The sequence below is a fragment of the Sipha flava genome, unplaced genomic scaffold (genome assembly GCF_003268045.1).
Source record: "Sipha flava isolate LNK unplaced genomic scaffold, YSA_version1 361_pilon_pilon, whole genome shotgun sequence".
Taxonomy (NCBI): Eukaryota; Metazoa; Arthropoda; class Insecta; order Hemiptera; family Aphididae; genus Sipha; species Sipha flava.
Window position 1 is genome coordinate 475,528 of NW_020273062.1, and position 6,609 is coordinate 482,136.

A 6,609-nucleotide genomic window follows, 5' to 3' on the forward strand; every position below is an offset into this window, starting at 1 on the left:
TGTGTGTGTGTGTGTCACATTTCCCAATAAGCAGGCCCGGCGTAAGACACAGGCAACATAGGCATAGCCTGGGGCGGCATTTCCTAACTCAATATCTTAATAACTATAGTATTATCTGTAAATTATTTAAAATGTAAAAATTTTAGATTCATTCATTGGCGCAATTTGAGGGGGGGCTTGAGTGTACTTAGCACCCCTATTTTTGAAATTAGCAGCCCCAAATGTGTTCATGTTAATTTACATTTAAATACTTATTATTCATTATGTATAGAAATACAGAGTTTTTATTGTATAAATATATAAATTTATTATTTAAATGGTAGGGGAAGTTCGTTCTTCCTCTTTTCGGTCCTTGGACTGGATAATAGTAATAGGTAGGGTTACCAGATTTTGAAATCCCTAAACTTAAACCATCATATTGAATGAATCTGAGTAAAGGTTCAGTATAAAAATTAACCATTTATAAGTATATTTTACCATTTTTAGTCTAATTATTGGAAGGTTCTTTTTTTTTTATCTACCTGTTTAACATTTTACTTTTACAATTTTATTATTATTTTTTTTTTTTAACCAAACATTTATATTGTGATATATTAGTGTCAATAGAAAATGTAATACTTGAAGTATTACAAGTCATCGATTAAGATGAATGTAATAATTAAATATTATAAATCACTTTTCAAAATATAAATAGTATTGTAGACAAATATGGTAGGTATATTTTTTCATAATAATATTCATGGTTTATTTTTCAATTAAGGCTGTTATTTATCGTAACACCTCACTTGGAAATTCCTAGCTATGCACCTGAATTCGCTAACCTGTTAGAAAAATCCTATTGTAAAGAGTTTACTTAATATATTTTGACCGGGTCCGTATTGAGGTCTGGTGGCGCCCCTAGAGAATTAATGTATTTGCGCCTCCCCTTCCTAATGGAAAGTTGAATTTTTGTACAAATTTGAGATACCTATATAAAACATAAAACATGTATAAAAACATAATATACAAAGTAATAATTACTAATAACTTTAATAACTATTTGTATTACTTTAAAACAAGGACGGACTGGGTTAATATTTCAGACCGGGAATTTTTTTTTAACAGGGGACAAACGGGAAATTAACAAGGGACCAACGATTTGGTCATAAGTAGGGCTCAGAACTAAATGCGCTTAAAAATATGGAAATATGCACTAAAAATATACACAAAATAGTACACAAAATTTTCATTTCCACAAATATGTTATAACATTATAAATATAGAAAAAGCAAAGTCATAAAAATAAATCTGATTTTTAATTTTTAATCATAATTTAAAATAATAATAATATTAATAAAATAGCATTAAAAATGTTTTTTGAATAAAAAAAAAAGGAACTTCTAGAGTGTTTAATAATCATTGAGGTATTTTCCTAGAAAAGTATTTAAAGAAAATCATTGTATTTCGATAGCAGCTGTTCCTATTTGATATTTGTATAATACTTTATTTTAGATAAAGCTAGCTGTAGTTATAATTTATAAATATATATATATATATATATATATATGAATATATATTATATTAACCAATAGGGGAAAACATTATTTTTAATGTTAAATGGAAATTTCAAAAATACGATACAAGAATATCAAAAAAAGTTCTCTCAATATGAATGTATTTATTTTTTTATTTTTTGAATTTTCATACTGATACTTCAAAAATCATAAAATATGCTCTAAAATCTAAAAATCACTAAGTATGCAAAAATATGCACTTAAAACTTTTGATATGTTTTTCGTAGTGTCTTGGAATAAATTTCTAACTGAGCAATAAATCCAATGGTGCAAAAAAAACATGCAAATGCAACAACTTCCGAATCCTATTCATAAGAATCCAAAAATAATAATAATGATAAAAAACCTGTATTATTTAAAAAATATTTTCAACATTTTATGTAGATGTATAAAATTACACATAATACATGTATATAAGAATTTTTTTTTATAGATACAGTGTACACATTTTAATATAATACCTATATATAAAAATTAACTCTATAAGTAATTCCTTTTTTACATAATTAGGTTTTTTTTTCATAACTTCACTAGGTTCCCCAATTCTGTCGATTAAAATATCGTAATACTATACTTTTAATTTCTAAAATATTATCAAGCCCTGAGCCTGATTTACAAATTTTGGGACCAGGTACTTAAATAAAAAGAGGTCTCATACAAAATAATTAATTATCTTATTCAAAAATGTATATTTTATTTTATATAATTACATTGTTTTTTTTTTTTTTTAGGGTCTTTCGATAACAAATCAATGTGTCATCATATGATAATTGTTTTATTATTCGTGTTCTACAGAGTCTGATTATCAAACCTATCTTGAGATAAACATGTTTTCAATCGATTTTTTACACGTTTTAATGATTTTTCGCTGCTATAATTTGTACATGGCATTGTAAAATAGATTTATAACATAGTTTCAATACTGGTAAATGTATATTTTATATTCATCAATTTTAGATATTTAATTTGGTATTGAGGGTCATATATCAGGTCATTACAGGTATTATCATCGCTAAAAAATGGCATTTTTAATTCTTGGAATTTTTGGTACCATTTTGGATTTTAATCATTAAAAAACTGTCTGAAGTTTATAATTTTATCCATATTTTGATCAGGGGATTCATCACAAAAAATTCTTGAAATTCATTTGAGATCTTTAATTGCTATAAAACAATATTTTTCTTCCACTTGTTGTAGTTTATTTCATCATTTCTACAACCTAATGATATTAATAATAACATTTTATAATTTTATTAATAACAACCGAAAAAATATTGTTAGTTTACTTAATTATAATATTTTCAAAAAATCTATTACCTACTATATTTATTATTTTAATGTAAACTATCTCACGAATTATAACAATAATATAAGGCTATTGAATTAACATAATAAAAAATATAGGTAGTTAATTACACTGAAATATATTATTAATTTTTGTTAAATTCAAAATTGTTTTACAAAGCATAATAAACAAATATATATGCAAACAATATAGTATAATATAAAAATTAAGAAAATATTTATAATCTGATCAACATTGAAATCACAAGTAAATAAAACATATTTTTAGTTTTAGACAATTTTGAGCATCTGAAGAATGTATAACAAAAACATTTAACACAAGAATAAACATTAAAAATTATTTGTTAAAACCAATAATGTTAGTGAACAAAGACATGCAACATATTTTCATATTCGTTATAATTTATTTACAATTTTGTATTAAGAAATAAAGACCAAAATTATTCATAATTAACTTGTACACACACCACATTTTTTTTAATTAGTATCCAATTATTTACCTTTTATAAATGAACTTGGATCAACTTTATACTTATCAACACTAATAATATTATTTTATATATGAACCACTTGGTCAATCCAAACTCATTTTGAGTACTAGTACAACTAGTACCAAGGTTTTTAACAATTAAATCTACAAAATGTAAAAATGTTCAATAACAATAATTAAAATTACATGTTACTATTATTTACAAGATTAAATACTTATCAGAGGCACAACATGTTTCCAAATTAATATTTAAATTATTTTCTATTGTTTAATTTATTAAGGTTTCTGATGTTAATAATTTTTTCGTTTCATAATTGTCAAGAGAACCTATTTCAAATTTCAAATTTTTTTTCTTTTGTTATCTATTATTCGAAGTTTTTTGGTACCCCCATACATTTTCTTTTTAATCCAGATATATCTTATACTTGATAAAAGCGTGAAATAGCACTCACAAAGTTATTGCAGAAATATTCTTGTCTATGATTAAAATAACGTTAATAACTGACAATAGATCATGCACTATGCACGTACGAACTTTAATCCCATTTTATTTGAATGTTATCATATAGTTCAATAAATAGAATAGACACTCAAACAACTGATCGATTTGTTTACAATTTTAGTATTTATTGCCTCGATTTTTAACAAAAAACAGAAAAGGATGACGATAATTGTCTAAAACTATAAATTATCTCTAATAGTTTTATTGTTTTTAACTTGATTAATAATTATTTTTGGTAAAATTAATACCTATTTATAGTTTATGTCATACATTATTAAACGTTAATAATTTACGAATTCAATATCATACCTAGATAATATTTAATATTATATAATATTATGCCAACTTTTATCATTCTTTTTTTTTTAAACTGTATGATTCTATAAAAAAAATTATTTAACGTTACATTGAATTAATTACAAAGTTTTAATATTCAAAAATATTACAAACTACCAAAAAATATGAGAGCCGCTCAAAATTGAGGCCGGGTGCTAGTCACCCAGGTAACCCTCTGAATCGGGCACTGATCAAGCCATTTAATCTATTATTGTAACGGGCCACCGGGATTTGTCCCGGTGTCCCGCCAGGCCAGCCCGCCCCTGCTTTAAAATATAAACAATCAATACATTATAAAAACACATAATTTTCTTCAAATGTTTTTATTTCACAATTGTGTTAGATGATTTTAAATTTATTTAATAAAATATTACAATGGTACTTTTCTTGATCATATAGAGGCAAATTTATCTATGACATTATCAAATGAAATTATTTTAACTACATATTTTTCATATTTTGTGAAAAATATTACATAAGTATAGTGTTGAAATTTGCGCCCCTAGTCTATGCCCTCTTGCCCAGTTTTAAATACAGCCCTAATTTTGACTAATGAAGTATTTGTTTTTTACAGTGGCTACTGACCAGTTATAACTGGTTTTATGGTTTAGAAACAAATTGCGTTATGTTACCCATGCCCTCCCTTATAATTACGCTACTGCTAATATTAATAATCTGATGACCTGATGTATACAACTTAAACAATTAATAGGTTATGCATGTAAATATTATTTTAAATAAATTATAATTTAAACATGTTTTAAATTCACACAAAGTTAGTATTGATAATCTGTAGTCATAATTGAGCGGTAGTTGGATTTTTATATTTTACATTTTTGTATTTTTTTTCCAATGTAAGGATTTTTGTAATTTTACGTCGGCTAGGTAAAAAAAACTTTTTTTTATTATTATTATAATACGGGAAATTTATTTTTCTAAAGCTGGCATAACCGATCTCCCGAAATTTACGAGCGCTTCCCCACAGTAAGGCATTTGGCTGCCTTATCATAAAAGAACGTTATCATAGTTTTATAAATTCTTTACATTTGATGAATATAAATTATATTATGTCCTGATGTATATGGTAGGTAGGTAGTAGAGCAAATGAATAGTTGTAATGGAGACTGGAGTTATTAAATATAATTACTTTATTACATATTAATTACTAGAAAAATGTAGTTATTTTTTTACAAGAATGGAATTAAAGGTCTTAACTCTTAATATAGTATATAACCTAATAATACCATATTTTATCATTTTGCTCTTCTCTTTGTAATTTTAGTTTTCTTTTGGCACATCCACTGAGAGGTGCCATTTTAAAATTATTTTAAATATTAAATATATAAGATAAAATGTATAAATACTATACATTTTTTTTTTTTTTTTTTGGGTTTATTGGCTCTTTAAGACAATCCCGTCTCACAACCAAGCTTCCATTCTACTCTATCCAATGCACTATCCAATGACTATAAATTGTACAAATATTAACGCAGGTGACGTTAGCATAAGTGCGGCGTGCGCTGAATGTGAATGTAAGTGCCCAATCGGAGACCATAATATAATTCTATATTTCTATATGAATCAATATGACAATACCCTCGCTCAAAGTATTTTAAAAATAGACATACAAGTATACAGTAGTCACTATCTAGATATGATAAGAACAACTTGACATTGTAGTATAGTACCGGTATTTAGCTATAAGTAGCAATTATTTCATAATCAATCGTTTAAATTTAGTTATAAGTAACATTACTTAGATTATAATTAAAACCCGATGTATTTGGTTTTATTTGCGTCATATTTAGGCAATGTTTAAAATTTGGTAAAAATTAAAAGCAATCATATAATAATGAGCCTCTCTCAATACTTTAGGTGGGCCGGCCTAAGGCCGGACACATATTAGGGTGGGCCAGGCACACCCTGGCCCTCCTTTAGCTACGTGCCTGCCTACCTACCATATACATTAGGACATAATATAATTCATATTCATCAAATGTAAATAACTTATAAAACTATACATTATAAAATACCTAATAGTATATTAATATATACCTTTTAAATCAAAAGAGATCTAGCTCCTACATTCTACATTTTACATTTACATTTACATTTTACAATTTGAAGTTATGATAACGTTCTTTTATGATAAGCCAGCCAAATGCATTACTGCGGGGAAGCGCTCATCGAAATTTGATTTTGGTAATATCTTGCTGTTATCAAAATCGGGAGAACTATACCAGCCCCACAGATATATCTGTGACCACCCCTGAGGAACTACCTGATTCATGGATATCTCTTATCACACGTACTTTGGTACATGAGCTTCTCCGTGTGCCAAAATGACTTCTCGGAAGTTCTATATATTAAAAAGAGCACAAATAACGAATGATAAAAATAACAGTTTTATTCAGTTAGTATAA